The sequence below is a fragment of the Microplitis mediator genome, chromosome 9 (assembly GCF_029852145.1).
Source record: "Microplitis mediator isolate UGA2020A chromosome 9, iyMicMedi2.1, whole genome shotgun sequence".
In the NCBI taxonomy this organism is placed as follows: domain Eukaryota; kingdom Metazoa; phylum Arthropoda; class Insecta; order Hymenoptera; family Braconidae; genus Microplitis; species Microplitis mediator.
In genome coordinates, this window is record NC_079977.1 from 11739467 (window position 1) to 11756538 (window position 17072).

The following is a 17072-nucleotide window of genomic DNA, read 5'->3' on the forward strand; positions in this document are numbered from 1 at the left end:
AAAATCACTAAAAAATTTATAAAATTTTCTTGTTCCTTTAATTTTTTGGATAAGTGTATAATTGGCGATAAACTTGCACATTGTTCTGATTAATTCCTTATTCTATTTATCACCTTTTATCCTAGTCATATCCTAATATACTGGTAAGATTATTGAATAGTTCGATAAAGTAAATATTAATTAAGTTACAAATAGTAATTCGACTATCGAAGAGTATAATCTATAATTTATAATAAGCCGTGAGGTAAGTTGATAAGTCTTTTTTCATACGTTGCCGAGTTTGGACAAGTGCGGGTTCTTACTTTGCAAGGACCCTAGCCCATTGCTCTGTCCTAGTAATAAAAAATTTCGTAGAGGCCAGCCTAAGCCAGGGATCAACCCGCGAATCCTGGTGGCTGCTGGTTAGAATCGCAAAGAGAAAAAAGATTCGTCTCAACCTTAATACTCCTCTGGCCTCCGAATAAGCAACTAACATCGCAATTTTTCCAACAATCGCTGCCTACTTGCTGTTAACTAGCTAGTGCGAGATTTGAACGAGCATTTACGATCTTGAACGAGCACTGTGAGTCTTCACCCTAAGACTCGAGATCCTGAACTAAGTCTAAGACCACCTGATCACGCCTGCAGTTGCTTAGCCCTGCCAAGCTAGAATCAGCAACGTACATCGTCTACCTACTGCGTGTTGCTTGACATAGCGAGATCTTCAACTATGAGAGTCTTTCGCTTGGCAAGCCGAAACCATCATTAACCATAGCTAATAGTCAGCGAGCCGTTTATCAGGCTCGATTCCAGTTCATCATCACTCAACACCGACCAAGTCAGAGCACGTTAGATCTGTTACCACTAACTCAGCCACAAGGAATCCAATCTGCTGAGTATTTACCAGCACCAGATTCATCCATACAGTCTACTTCATTCAATATTATCGTGATTCAACTCTTCATTTATCATAATTACAAAATATTATAATTTGTCATTTAATTCAATAAAATTGTTAATGATTCATTTTAGTTCTTGCTCAAACATAATGATCGTCCTTTCTTCTTACACTTTATATGTATCAATAGATCTATTTATGAAATTAATTTTATGAACATTTTGTGTTTCAATAGATATATATTGAACTTTTTTTTTCCCAAGTATTTTTAATTAATCATTTGCAAGGATTTATTAAGAAAAAAGTTCATTTAGTAATAACATTTGAAAAAATAAAGTGATCGTGTTTTGTTAATAATTGAAACAGCTGTAATTTAAAGTAAATAGATACAGAAATGACTTGAACTATGATGCAGTACATATTTAAATAGATTTTAAAACTAAAATAAAAAACATCCTCTTAATATTTCCTATAGAACTTGTAAGCTAACAAATCACTTTTATAATGGAAATACTTCAACTGGTAAAGTGTAATGATGTGTAATAGTATGAAAAATCAAATTATTCTCATTTACTTCAATTGTAATTTTGGTTTTATTTCAATAATTTGATCTGTTAAATTTTCAGAATAAAACAATTGAAATAAAAACTAATTGTCAAATGACAAAACCAGTATGTATTAAAAATATAATTTTTTTTCGTTATATATATATTTTTACGATTTATCAATTAATATAAAATTTTTGTTACTCAAAATATATAAATATTTCTAATAAAGATGACTAATATATAAATTTAGTCATACACTGGTCACAAAAATTAAGGGATAGAAAAAAAATCCGAAATTTTTAGGTGATTTTTAACATGCTGTAACTCGGTAAAAACTGGTCGTATGAAAAAACTAAAAAAAGCAAATTGTAGCCTCAAGTTTCTAGTTTTCAGATCTGGACCTCAAAATTTTTTATCATGTACGGTTCCGGAGTAATCATAAGAAAACCAAGGAATAAAAAATTTTCAAAATTTTCGCTGGTCTTTCAATACCTCTATGGGCGTCAATAATTTTTTTTGAATAATCCTACGAGTATCTACGACAATTTGGCGCCGAGTTATCATTGATCAAAGCAAAAAAGTCCATTTTGGCTTTGATAATCAACAACTCCGGATGGATTGGTCGTACAGAGAATGGAAGCAGGGTTTTGAAAACTGGAAAACATTCTCTATAAGGCAAAATTAGTGGCTTTTGATAGAAAAATTTTTTTTAAGCGATATTGTCTAGTAAAAAACAGGTCAGAATTCAAAAATTTAAGGATATTCGGAAATCTTGCTATAACTTTGGATATAACGAATGAACAAAGGATATCTTCGTTTTTTTCCAACCTCAGAGTGTCCTGAAAAAACCCTAAAATTTCAAATCGCTGCAATTTTTCTTTCTTAGAGCCCCGAAGCTTTAAATTTATCGATTTTGTCAAAAATCACCATAGTTGGTAGTTTCTCGGTTTCTGTTCATTTTTTCGATTTGAAAATATTTTTTTTTACCGATAATCTTCATTTCTTTGATCAAAAAGATCGATTATCGAAAAAAATTTTAAAAAAATTTTTTTTTCAAAATTTTTTTTTTTTCGAAAATTAAAAAAAAATTTTTCTTTTTCAAAATTTTTTTAACTTCCCGCTAAGAAAATCGAAAATTTTCAAAAATTCGGGAAGTTATTGGTTTCGGTCCGATTTGCAAAAACCGAATTTCTATCAGATTTTGACGTTTTGAGGTTCTAGGAAGATATCCTGACTAATTTCACGATGATGTCCGAGTGTATGTATGTGTGTACGCACGTACGTATGTGTGTAGGTAAATATTCATAACTCTTGAAGGGATGAACCGATTTTGATCTTTGAGGTGTCATTCGACGCGGCTTATTAATATATTGAAGTCGTAAAAATTTGAACTTAATCAGTAAGGTGCGTTCAGAGATATTTCAAAAATACAATTTTTTCAAAAATGTTTTATTTGGATAACTTTTAATTTGCTCGATGGATTGATTCCAAAATCTAATCAGCTCTAAAACTTTATAAGCCGCGTCGAATGCCACCTCAATCATCAAAATCAGTTCATACGTTCAAGAGAAACCGTTGACGAAAGAAATCAAAAAAATTTTTTTTTTGGTTTTTTTGAAATTTCTCAAAAACGACTTGACAAGTCAATTTCAAAATTTGATCAGCTTTAGAACTTGATACAACACGTCGATTGCCGTCTCAACCGTCTTAATCGGTCAATTCGTTCACGAGATATTGTTTATTTAAAAAATAGTGAAAACCGTTTTTTTTCGGATATCTACAAAAAAATGCCATTCGGCAGCCGAAATGGAAGGTAGATTTTCCAATTAATCTATATAAAAAGTTTTATACATACATATCTTATGAAAAATGTAAATGGATAGTAATGATAAGAAATTAAGCTCGTTTTCTAAGAGTGAGGGTAAAAAAAATTGACGACTATTTTCGATAGAGAACTTCAGATAGTTGATTTGACAAAACATTATATAGGTAATGTACCAAACAAAAAATATACCTTGTTACGTTTTCGCTGCACGATGTTGATGTTGAGCTCAGCTAGTTCTGTAGTATTTCTAGGTATTGGGTTCTTGACAAATCACCTCACGGTGACCCGAAATAACTGGTTGTATTTTAGATATAACAATAACTTTATTCACAATTGATAGTTATAGAATTTAGAAGTTAAAAATATACACTTAATATACAAATGATGTATGTTCAATAGTCAAACTTACAGAAGGTATGACTATGGACTTGATAATTTAATAAGCTCTGATATCAAAGATCTGGTGTTCAGAGTCTAAGTGCGTATGAGTCTAAGTTAATGTGTCTAAGACTAAATGTATCTAAATAATGAGTGAATAATGAACGCCCCTGCTCTGAGAGCGAGGGTTTTAATAAGGTATTCTAATCACCAAAAATAGTGGGATCGAGAGTTATTAGGCGGGGTTGAATTGTTGATCAGAGTTCACACTCAGTGGTCATTGAACTCGTCATTGCTTATCAGCGCGAGGCGAGTGGGCATGAGACCCATGCGTCGAGCGCGAGAAGGGATTTAATCCTCGGCTGATGTAATATCTGAGAAAAGTTATTTATTTGAAAGTCAAAGTCCATTTTCATGTCATCTGCGTTTGTTACAAATTATTACTAATAGTTTATACAGCTGTGTTTTAAAATAATTAAATTATCTCTAGTTGAATATACTTGAAGATTATTATGAAAAATGTTCTCATACGTGGGATTAAGTACATCCGGTGATTGTTTGTTATTTGATTATTGATTTGTAAAATACACGTATGTTAAAGATATTCTTATTTTATACAATTTAAATGATGGAGTAATTCTTATGATATATAATATTCTTACGTTATTATAATTATCTACTTAAGGTACTCTAATTGTTGGTAATTAGGGTGCCTTATTTTGGGAATAGACTTTAGGTCGGTAAAATAATCTAGTGAGCTAAGAACGGGCCCTGCTTGACAGCCAGGATATAACACCTAAAAAAAAAACTAAAAAAAAATCTGAATTCTGATTTAATCCTATATGATTAAGAGGACTATTCAGATTATCTCATTGATGTTGTTTATTGATAAAATAATCCCGACGAATGCTGAACTCAAATCCAGGATCTTCCAACTCTTAATCTTTTCTGTTCTCTGTCATTGTGTTAACCCACAGCATATTCATGTATATATTAAAAACTTTAACATATATACAATCAAATATATTAAAAAATAAAGATTTAACTAATATTTTTGTTAATTATTTTAGTTTTAAACATATATTATAAACAATAGAAATGAATATTGTAATGGCAATACGAGTTGTGCTTATAAAGCGTACAGGTACGTTTGAAACATCAAAAGTAATAAAATATGTAAATACTTTTAAAATATAAAATAACTATGATATTTACAGGTTATTATGTGCATAATAATATACAACTGATGAAATTAGATTATAATGGGAAATGCATAAGTTATGTTGAATGGAATCAATATTTTTCACATTTTTTGATTCCATTAAAATTTTCAAGGATATCAAATTATTCGAAGAAATGGTCAAAATATTAAGTTTAAGGCCATAAATTAAAGCTTATTAGATGAGCTTTTAGATAATTTCTATAGAAATTTTCTATGAGTTTTAGTTTTAAAGTTATATGAACTTTAATAGTGATTAAAAACTAATTTTTTAAAATAATCGAGGAAATTTCAAACAGCCACAACTTCTAAACTAATCTACCACTTCAGGCCATCTTCGAACTTGATCAAGATAATTACCTCTAACATAAGTAAAAAAAAATTTTATCAAGATCTGATAAGAACTGTGGGCGCTATCATAATGACAACACTAGTGATAATCATACGTCGTAGAGGTACATTTGATACATCATAAATAATAAAAGAAATACTTTTAAAATATAAGATAGCTGTGAAATTTACAGGTTATTTTGTGCACAATATAATACAACTGACGAAACTGGATTATAATGGGACAAGCATAAGTTATGTGGAATGAAAACCATATTTTCAACATTTTTTAATTCCATTCAAATTTTCAAGGCTATCAAATTATTGGAAGAAATGGTCAAAATATAAATTTTAAGGTCATAAATTGAAGCTTATTAGTCAAGCTTTCAAATACTTTTTACGGAAATTATCTATGAGTTTTAGTTTTAAAGTTATATGAACTTGAAAGTGGACAAAAATTTTTTTTTTTTTGAAAAATCATGGAAATGTGAAACAGCCATATCTTCTAAACTAATCAACGATTTAGCCCATCTTCGAACTTAACTGTGATAATCGCCCATAGAATAAGTGTGAAAAATTTCATTAGGAACCGATAAGGATTCTAGGCGCAATCGTGTTCTCAAAACTGGGTTCTATTACATACACTAATGGAAAAAATTAAAGGATCAAAAAAAAATTCTAAATTTTTAGGCGATTTTCAACAGGCTCTAACTTTGATAGAAATGGTCGTACAAGAAATAGAAAAAAAGGAAATTGTAGCTCCAAGTGTCTACTTTCGGGATTAGAACTTCAAAATTTCTTTGCGTCAGCAGTTTTTGAGTAATCTTAGAAAAACTAGCAACAAAAAAATTTTCAAATTAAAAAAATTTATTTTTTTGGTCTCCGGGCGTGGAAAAAATTATTTTTGCTTAACCACTATTAGGATCGGATACCTTCATTATTCAGCTTTAATTTCATTTTTTATGGACCTTGATACGTCCACTTCTTGCCGAGATATCGGACTTCAAATGGAAAAGGATCGCTTTTTGGAATAACTATAGAAAATTTACAAAACCAACACCCAATAATTTTTAACACGTTTACGTCGCTGCATTCCGTGATTTTATTGATCTCTCAGACATTAAATTCAAAAAAATTTTTTTTTTTTTTTTTTTGAAATTTTTGTTTCGAAAAACAACTTTTTTCTTTTTTGGAAATTTAAGCACTGTCCGCGATAAAATTGTGGACAAAGCTCCAAAAAAATGTTTGTTTTCATCTTGTTGAAGATTATGAGCTTTTCAGAGCAAAAAACGTGATCCTTTAATTTTTTGAAAAATTTGATGGCGTGAAAAAAAAAAAGGCTGGTTGGATTAATCTGGCTCTTTGCAGGGTTTTCGTGGACATATTGAACTGTAAAATGCACAGTCAACATTATCGATTTCCACAATATTTTCGTTTCAGCGCTTGATTTTCCAAAAAACCACAAAAAGCCCTTTTTTTGTTGCATTTTTAAATTCATGTGACGATAGGAAAAAATTTTTTTTTCGAAAAAACAATGGCTAATCGTTGAAGGGAATTTATTCAAGTTTTTAAAACTCACCATTAACTTTCTGTGCGATCATTGGTTTCTGAGATATCGATAATCAAAGACAAAAGGATCCTTTTCCATTTGAAGTCCGATATCTCGGCGAGAAGTGGACGTATCAAGGTCCATAAAAAATGAAATTAAAGCTGAATAATGAAGGTATCCGATCCTAATAGTGGTTAAGCAAAAATAATTTTTTCCACGCCCGGAGACCAAAAAAAAAAATTTTTTTAATTTGAAAATTTTTTTGTTGCTGGTTTTTCTAAGATTACTCAAAAACCGCTGACGCTAAAAAATTTTGAAGTTCTAATCCAAAAAGTAGACACTTGGAGCTACAATTTCCTTTTTTTTTATTTCTTGTACGACCATTTCTATCAAAGTTAGAGCCTGTTGAAAATCGCCTAAAAATTTAGAATTTTTTTTTGATCCTTTAATTTTTTCCATTAGTGTATATATATACATACATGTATAAATTTTTCAACGAATGGTATTTTTGAACTCTACTCAACTAATTATGATAGGTTGTGACAAAATTCCTTGAAAAATCGACCATGAGGACAAATACACTACCTAGATTTTTAAAAAAATCTACCTAAAAATTGAATCATTCGATTTCAAAATCTAATCAGCTCTAGAATTTAATGAAACGCGTCTATTGCTGCCTCAACTATTAAAATCGGTTAATTCGTTCGCGAGATATCCTGGGAGAAAAAAATGCTGAAAAATGTTTTTTTTGAAAACTATGGCATACAAAAGTATTATCGAGCTCGGTGAGCTCGAAAATGTACCCACAATAATGTTTTCGAGCTCGTTGAGCTCAACGAGCTCAACGAGCTCGAAAACAGCGGAAAGTTTTGGGGCTGGTCCGTAGGGTTAACCGATAGACTGATTTTTTGTTGTTGTATCCGCAACGATTTATCATTGTCAAAAACAATTCCTTAAATTTTGAACTTCTCGTTAAGAAAATCGACGATTTTCGAAAAATTGGGAAGTTATTGTTTTCACCCCGATTCGCGGAAATCGAAATTTCATCAATGTCGACGTTTTGAGGTCCTAGGAAGCTATTCTGACTATTTTCAGAATGATGTCCGAGTGTCTGTATGTATGTGTGTGTGTGTGTGTATGCATGTATGAATGTGTGTTACCGGTCTATGACTTTTTAACTAATGAACCGATTTGGATGGTTGAGGTGGTGTCGCGCACTGATCTGAACGACAATCGATTAGGGAGTTTTTTATTTATTAATGATTATTAATTATTTAAATCTAAATAATTTTGGATTTTTTTTTGACACAATATTTTAATGCTATTAAATCACTTTATTTATAACAATAAATATCAACGAAAATTATGATTGTTTACAATGTATAAGAAATTATTGAAATTGAATTTTTGGGAGCAAGACGTTCGCGTTTGAGTTTTGGTTCTTAACTAATTTGTGAGTATTTTATAAACAGATTCTTCCCTTTTTGACGTTGACATACAAAGTTTCATTCTGCGTCAAGAAGGCATGTTTTAGATCTTCAAGAGTGTAATTGGTTAAGATATTTTGAGTAGGAGTAACTGGGTGTGGACTGGTAGATGACGTAGCTTGTGACGTATTAGAGAAAAAAGCAAGAGTGGGAGAGCAAGCGCAAGACCCAAAGGGTCCACGAGCGTGGGACGTAAGTAAAGCAAAAAAAAGGGTCTATGCCTTGCACCGCGTAGTGAGGTCATAAATAATATTTATGACCATCCAAAGGATATTTAAGTTGGTTTAAAATAAAAAGTGTATATATAAAAAAAAGGGAAAAGGTTTACTAAAATAAATTTTAGTAAAGAAATTTAGAAAAATATATAAATAGAGTTTGTTAAATGTGAGAATAGTGTGTAGTAAAATAATAAAATTTTGAAAGCGTGTGAATCTGAAAACTAAACATTTGGCTAGCAGATGTTGAAAGATAAGATTTTGAGAAATTTTGTGTTGTAAATTTTATATTTTATGATTTTTCGTGAGAAAATAATTTTGTGTAGTTACGTGTTTTTTAGTACGGAACAGGCGGCACTCGAAAGAGCTTGTTGGCCATCAACTTCTCTGAGAATTTCAGATCATATGATCAAGTAGACTCGATAATATTGGCGAATTACGAAAAAAAAAATTTCTTTTTTTTTAGTTTTTTATTGATTTCTCAGAAACGACTAATACGTTCACGTCCAAAATCCAATCAGCTTTAGAACTCAATAGAATACGCTGATTGCCACCTCAACTTTCAAAATCGGTCCATTCGGTCCTGAGATATCGTGGGAGAAAGAAATGCTAAAATCTGTTTTTTTCGAAAACAATGGCACACAAAAGTATTTTCGAGCTCGACGAGCTCGAAAATGTATCTACAACAATGTTTTTGAGCTCGAGGAGCTTAAAAACAGGGGAAGTTTTGGGGCTGGCCTGCAGGGTCAGTATGTTTGTTAAATTGACATTTAAAGCAGATGCAGTTACAGCGGTAAAAAAAAATTGAGGAATTTTTTTTGACAATGATTAATCATTTCGGATACAACAAAAAAAAAAATTTAAAAAAAAAAAAAACTTTTTTCAAAATTTTTTTTTTGTTCAATTTTTTTCGATAATCGATCTTTTTGATCAAAGATATGAAGATTATCGGTAAAAGTAACATTTTCAAATCGAAAAAATGAACAAATACCGAGAAACTACTAATTATGGTGATTTTTGAGAAAATCGATAAATTTAAAGCTTCGGGGCACTAAGAACGAAAAATTGCAGCGATTTGAAATTTTTAGGGTTCTTTCAGGACACTTTGAGGTTGAAAAAAAGACGAAGATATATCTTTGTTCATTCGTTATATCCAAAGTTATAGAAAGATTTCCGAATATCCTTAAATTTGTGGATTTGACCTGTTTTTTACTAAACAATATCGCTTTAAAAAAATTTTTTCTATTAAATGCCACTAATTTTGCCTTATAGAAAATGTTTTCCAGTTTTCAAATCATGCTTCCATTTTCTGTACGGCCAATACATCCGGAGTTATTGATTAACAAATCCAAAATGGACTTTTTTGCTTTGACCAATGATAACTCGACACCAAATTGTCGTAGAGACTTTTTCAGGCCGCCAAATTGAAGGGCACAAAATTTCCTAGAAAATTCATACGGTCGGATTATTCAAAAAATTTTATTGACGCCCATAGAGGTATTGAAAGATCAGCAAAAATTTTGAAATTTTTTTTTTCGTTGGTTTTCTTATGATTATTCCGGAACCGTACATGAAAAACAATTTTGAGGTTTAGATCTGAAAACTAGAAACTTGAGGCTACAATTTCCATTTTTCAATTTTCTTATACGACTATTTTTCACTGAGTTACAGCATGTAGAATATCACCTAAAAATTTTGGATTTTTTTTCTATCCCTTAATTTTTGTGACCAGTCTATAATTTAAAAATAACTATACATTTACAATACCATATATATTTGGCGACGATACTTTAGGGTTCGATTGCAATATTCAGTGCCTAAGTCGCCAATTACCAAAGAGTGAAACGTTGTGAGAGAGGATGAGAAGAGGAGTGATAGAAAAAGGTATTTGTTGGGAGAGAGGCGTTTCGTCTAAGTATACGATAGCTGAGACTCCTCAGTTAGGTGTGTCTATCGTATACCCCACCTAAGACGCCGAGTTGGAAGTAACATGTTGGAAAATGTTATATATTGAAATAGGTGTAGGGACGAGATACTGTGAGAGGCGCGAGTTGTAGATGCCATCTCGCGGAGTGAAGCCGAACCACCACATATATATATATATATATACACATAATTTTTCACTGTAAAGAATTTGTATCTATTTTTATAATGAAATAAAGTAATGTACATTAAAAGATGTCATTAAAATTATTAATATTTCAAGTAAAACTATTTCAGAATAACCTCAGTAGTAAAAAAACACAAACATAAGCACAGCAAGAATGATGAAAATGATAAGAGATTAAAGAACATTGGAAGCATGTTAAATGATTTAAAGGAAGAATTAAAATCTCAACACAGCATGTTACAGGAATTTTTAGACTATTGGAGAGAGCATCGGGGTAAGATTGTTGAACATTTTGTTAATATTATCTAGGTTTAGAAGTTGCAATCATTTTATTTATATTGCAAAACATTATTGGTGTTAACATTTTGATAGATACTCCTCCAAATATTGAGTCACAACAGCTAGAAAAGAAAACTAGGTTTCCTCAGACTGGATTTACTAGAGTTGCTGATCACAGTATAAGTTTGATTTCGTCAAATTCATTAATATAAAAAAATAATATAAATTTATTACAGATCCATTTGGGTCAAGGCATTTATATCCCAAAAGATTATTACAACATAGTTTGTAATAAGGCTACGTCAGAGTCCCAATTTGTAAGAAACATACTCGTAAGCGTATTTGACGCAGAAGTATTGAAGAACCACAGTATCCACGGAAATAAATCAAATAAAATTAAGCAAGAGCTACAAAGACCGGGATTAGATCCGACAAAACTGTTAGCAGTCAAAGGTACACCCAACTTTAAAAAGTCAAAAATGTTTAAATACAATTTCTGTATAAAATTCTATCAACTAATATGTTTTATAATTTTAGAGATATTTTCATCCTATTTGCGCAAACAAGGTCTCAAGGATGAAAAGTTAGAAAAGAAAGAAAAACATTTTTACGATTACGTTAGGAGCAAAATAACTGACTTACGCTCGAAAGCAAGAGTTCAAAAGGTAAATAAATGACAAAATTCATGCTTATATACTGTATTCGCCGATGATAAAAGAAATAGTATATCATGAAGTTCATTTTGAGGTTCGATATGGTTCGTAATTTTATACTTTTATATTTCAGAAGCATATCGAAAAATAAACATCAAAATCCGATGAATTACCGCCGAAACTTGATAAATCGGAGGATGAAGAATATTCTGGTGACTCCGGTAGTGAAGACTTAGCAACAAAAAGAAGTACAACCAGCGATAAGGAACAAGAAAAAGACATGGAAGAGACAGAAAGCTATGAAGAAAGTAGTGATTCAGATGGTGAAGAGAGTAAAGAAAATAAAAATGGAGTAGAAGATGATCAAGAACGTCGGGAAAACGATGGTGAAAATCTAAACGATGCAGATGAAAAAAAGGAAAATAATATATCCGATTAAAAAGAACCTTTAAGATTTTCATTAGTATGAAATAAAAATAACTTGCCTAATTTCTTATTGTAACGTACAAGATAATTTTCCATTAAGGCTTCACCAATTATTATGATAATTAATCTAAATATGATTTAACAAACTCAAGATTATTCAACTAACTAAATATTATTTAATGAACTTATTTATTCAGGTACAAATTTTAATCAAGCCTAAATTCAATCTCCCTGAAGTATCTATAATAATGCTCGCGAAAATTATTCTCATAAACACTGATACAAATACTACGTTAATCAAATAATTGATTACACCCAAAATTTTTAGTCAATATTGCGGTTAATTTCTTTAAAATTTCCTTAAAGTTTCTTTCCGGAATTAATCTCATTGAAACTGATGCGAATAATACGTGAAATAACTGATTTCATCACAGAACATTTTTTGCCCCAATATTCAATTTTTTGTAATTTCCTTAAAAGTACCTATAGAAATTTATTTCAATGACACTAATCCAAATAATAAGTGACCCTGTCCATTAGTTCCCATAGAATCCACTTAAATGGGTCACAAACCAATACAATATTGGTTTCTATGTGGTTTTTCACCTATTTGAGTGGATTCGATGGGAACTTTCGGATAGAAGAAGTAATTTATTAAATCTTATAATATTTTTTGCTAGAGTGGCATTTAATTTTCTTAAAAGTACTTATAGAAATCTGTCTCATTTGTTTTTTTTTTTGTTTTTTTTCGGGGGGTTGAAAAATCTTCAAAAGACACCGTTGTGTTATGAAGTACAGATGTTCAGTAGTGTGGGATTTTTACCCACTAAAAAACATCCCTCCGACCACTCTGACTATCTAAGCCAGGGGACCGAATTGGAACCGCTTTCGCATTACTTCAATTCGGTCCGTTTTTGTAATAATAATAAAATAAATGCATGCCAGGACTGGTTGGTGGTTAGGGTGTTGGAAAAATACGCATATTTAAAAATGTATTTTTATTTGTCACAGCACAAAATATCACTGGGTTACAAATTAAATCGTTGATTTAATTTATCAATACTGTTAAATGTCTGAGCTCATGAATACGTAAATGATTGAATACAAATTATTGAATTGAGCTTGAGTAAAGAAATGAATTAAAAATAATCAAGTTGAGTTTAATTGAACACTGAGTTGATCGCAAAAATGTCAGAATGAAAAGTAACATGAAATCAGAGGTTACCGATCGAAGTTAATTATTGAGCACATTAATTACTAATTTTAATAGCACTGAATGCATAACTAATTTAGTTATTGAGTTTTAATAATAATGAGTACTTAATTGAATTGGATTTAATGAGCTCATAATAAATTACACTGATTTTAATTTATTTGTTGAACACGTGGTAGCATAATAGCAGAGACTACCGAGCAAAAAATAACTTTAATTTAAGTTAGAAATTGAGCATAATGATAATTTAATAAATAATAAAACTGAGTATTTTATTTTGATGAGCACTTGAATTAATTTATAAAATAGTAGTTAAGCACCTGTACAATTTTCCGTCGAAATAACCTCCTCAGGAACAGGTTGTAGATCACTGGAATGCTTGATGTTTTTATTATTTATTTTCTGAGCTCCGGTGCTCGCAATTATAAAAATAATTATATTTTTATATAGAGTTACGAACTCTTAATGTAGTTAATTAATTACTTTTAATTATTTACTCGAGATGAGTGCAAAGTTAATTGATTATATAAAACGCGTGGTGTCACTTGAAATTATATGAACGCAAGTATAATGGCGTCGGTCTTCTCGACACGAAGCAGGAAATTCATACGCGCATGCGTCGCACTGCGCAAGTCAAGTTTTAATTGCCCGACACTAGGCCCCAGTAGGTGCTGCCTCTATTTGCCGGAAGTGCAACTACATTCAAATTTGAATGTAGTTGTGATTACGCAACAGTCCGTGTTTGTCATAGCCTTCGTTGGTCAAGCTTCCTAGAAGAATCTTCAGCTTGTTTGGCTCGAATAAGGGTCTCTACGAAAAGCTCATTCCAGCACTTTTCTTCTCTGATCATTTCCTTGATTATCGATTCTGGAGTCAGAATCCTGTCGATAGCGTTCCAAAGTCGCGTCCTCTCTGTCGTCCACCGGGGACAATCAAAGAAAACGTGTTCTGCAGTTTCACTTTCGTGGCTGCAGTAGCCGCACTTTGGTGAGTGCACGATCCCAATCTTGTGAAGTTAGGCTTTGAAACTTCCATGCCCTGAGAGCAGTTGAGTCAGAAAAAAGTTCGTCTCACCGTGTATTCTATCAACCCATAAGTTCATAGAAGGAATTAATCTAGCTGTCCATCTTCCAAAAGATTCGATTCGTCATCTGTTGGACCATATTTCAAGGGTACGCAATCGTTCTCTTGTTTTAATTACTCCAGTTGAATCTGCGCTATTTCTTTGCTCAAATATTATTTTCCTTTCTTTGGCCAGCAAGTCTATTGGTGGTATGCCTGCGATTACCAGAACAGACGCTTCCGATACAGTACGGTATGCGCATTCAACTCGTAACGCTCCTCTTCTTTGAACTGCAGCTAGCTTCTTACGGCGTACCTCAGAGCTCAAAGTATCTGCCCAAACTTCTGCACCGTGTAGAAGGATGGAATGTACTACACCTAATAGCACGCGTCTTTTTTACAGTAGAGGTCCTTTTGTGTTGAGCAGGATTCTCGAGAGTTTCGAGACTAGGCTATTCGCTTTTTGGCAGATTCTGGATATGTGGTCTGAGAAGTTTAGCTTTTCGTTCAACATGACTCCGAGATATCGCACTGATTTTTTTGCTTTGATTTCTGTCCCGTTCAAGTCAACACTGAAAGGTTGAGGGAACCACCTTTGCCTTGTAAGGACCGCCATCTCGGTTTTCTCGGCAGCCATTTCAAGTTTGTTACTCTTTAGCCAGTCACTGACACGTGTCATGATGGTATTTATCCGACCTCTCGCTTGCTCAACATTTCTTGCTAACACCACTGCAGTGACATCATCCGCAAATCCAACGAGGTATGTATCTTCTGGCATTTTTAGTCTCAGAAGACTATCGTAGCGCGCATTCCACAAGTCTGGGCCCAACACTGAGCCTTGAGGGACTCCAGCTGTAATTTCTACTACGCGTAAGCCCTCGGTCGTATCATACATAAGGAATCTCCCATCGAAGAAGTCATCGACAATACGCTTTAAGTATTCTTCGATCTCGAAGTCCTGATCAAGCGCGTTGAGGATGTCTTTCCAGCCTACTGAGTTAAATGCGTTTTTGACATCAAGCGTGAGGAATATCCAGACCTTCTGTGACCAGTGATTGCCTTCCCAGGCTTTATACACAATATCCAGTACTTGTTTTATAGCTCCAATCGTTGAGCAGCCCTTGCGAAATCCGTGTTGGTTTTTGGACAGGCCTTCAGTTTTTTCTATGGCATTGTTGAGCCTATTTTTGATAAGTTTTTCAAGCAGCTTACCAGTAACGTCCAACATGCAGAGCGGTCTAAAAGAAGAGGAGATAATAGGCGGACCTTTCCCTTTGTCCAGAAGGACCAGTTTCTGCCTTTTCCACGGTAAGCCAAAGGCACCCGTTAAGATGCACACGTTAAACATGTTCAGTAGTAAGCAAGGAAACTTCTCAGCGATTTTTTTTATTACGATTGTGTGAATCCCATCTGGTCCGAGTGCTTTGCCGTCTTTGAATGTCCTGGCAGAAGCTTGAAGATCTTCGACCGTAAATAACGGGATGTTTTCAGAGACTAGCGAGACTCTTGTAGGCTTCTTGAGATGGCAGGGAAAAATCTCATTGGAACTGATGCAAATGATACATACATAACTTATTAGATCTCATAAAATTTTTCTGTAAAATGACATTTTCTAAGATGACAACTGATTGACTCTTATAAACATCTTTTGTACAAGGTAAGAAATCTATATTTCTTGTTGCATATCAGTATAAAACCTGATACTATCGATCGAAGAAATTTTACCTAAAATCTCGTTCGTTCTCGCGATTTCTAGTTTAGTCGACAAGTTGAAAAAGGTCCAAAATAGAGATACTGCTCTTAAAATTAGGTGCGATAGCTCATTAGATCCGTAATGACGCCTAGAAAAATGTCCTGAAAGTGTATTTTAGCACGTAAAAAATTGAAAAAGTTATAAACAATTAAAGACGAAAAAAAGAAGGCCTTTCGTTTTTTGCCAATACTTCATAAACTATTAATATTTGAGAAATCTAACAAAAAGATTCTTAAAGAGGAGGAAATTTCCAATAAAAAATCCTACTCCCTGGATTTCTATCTCCATTATTAATAATTTCAATTTAACGTTGAAAATGGGTCTCCGCGCGGCATTTTTAGGTTGCGCGCGCGGCGTCAAAAGCGAGTACGACACATTAATTAATTTATTTAAGGTATTAAATATTTTTTTTTTAATTTGAAAAAATGATGGTGTATTCTGAACACTTTAAATAATTCATTCCCGTTGGAAATTTTCCTTAAAGTTAATTTTTCAACAAGTTTGACGATTGTTAACTAACGAAATTTTCTCGAACTTACGTCTTCATTATAAATGAACGAAAACGTTTAATTAATTATCGTATAAATTTTTTGCTTATGGAGCCTTTCTTACATACATACTCAACAAGATCACGCCACAAAAGCTTAAAAAATTTTCATACTTTGTTTATAACAATTTTTCTACTTGAACAGAAACTAAAAAATCCAAGTGATGTTAAAAAATTTTTTTTTTTTTTAATCATTCTATAATCGTTTTATTATTAATACAAGATATTAATTGCGTTGCAAAAAAAATTTTTTCCACCATTTGTTGATAAATTTTTTATAAACAAATTGATTATTTCAATATTTTTTCAAAATTTTTTTTCACTCATTCATTATTATACAGCAAATATAACGATTTTAAAAAAAATTTTTTTTCCTTCATAACAATTTTTATTTGTTTAAAATCTTTTTTTTTATATTTCTATTGCTTAAATAATGAGTCAAGAGATTATTTTGTATTTAAAAATCATAATTGACAGTGCTCTATAAAGTAACAAAAAAAAATTTTTTTTTATCAACAGTTTCATCGTTTATTAACTTACCAATTTGTTATTGTTACATACTGGAAAATCCAGGCTTACGAAAAATTACCAGGTTGGTGGC

At 32.0% G+C, this 17072-nt stretch overlaps 1 long non-coding RNA gene across 1 annotated transcript; it reads left to right on the plus strand.

The window, feature by feature from the left end:
* The first annotated feature begins 10437 nt into the window (after positions 1 to 10437).
* Positions 10438 to 12087, plus strand: LOC130675168 (uncharacterized). The gene is made up of 6 exons (XR_008991227.1): positions 10438 to 10553; positions 10649 to 10812; positions 10911 to 10994; positions 11054 to 11270; positions 11355 to 11482; positions 11604 to 12087. It is a non-coding gene; the product is annotated as an uncharacterized LOC130675168 (long non-coding RNA).
* The last annotated feature ends 4985 nt before the right edge of the window (positions 12088 to 17072 follow it).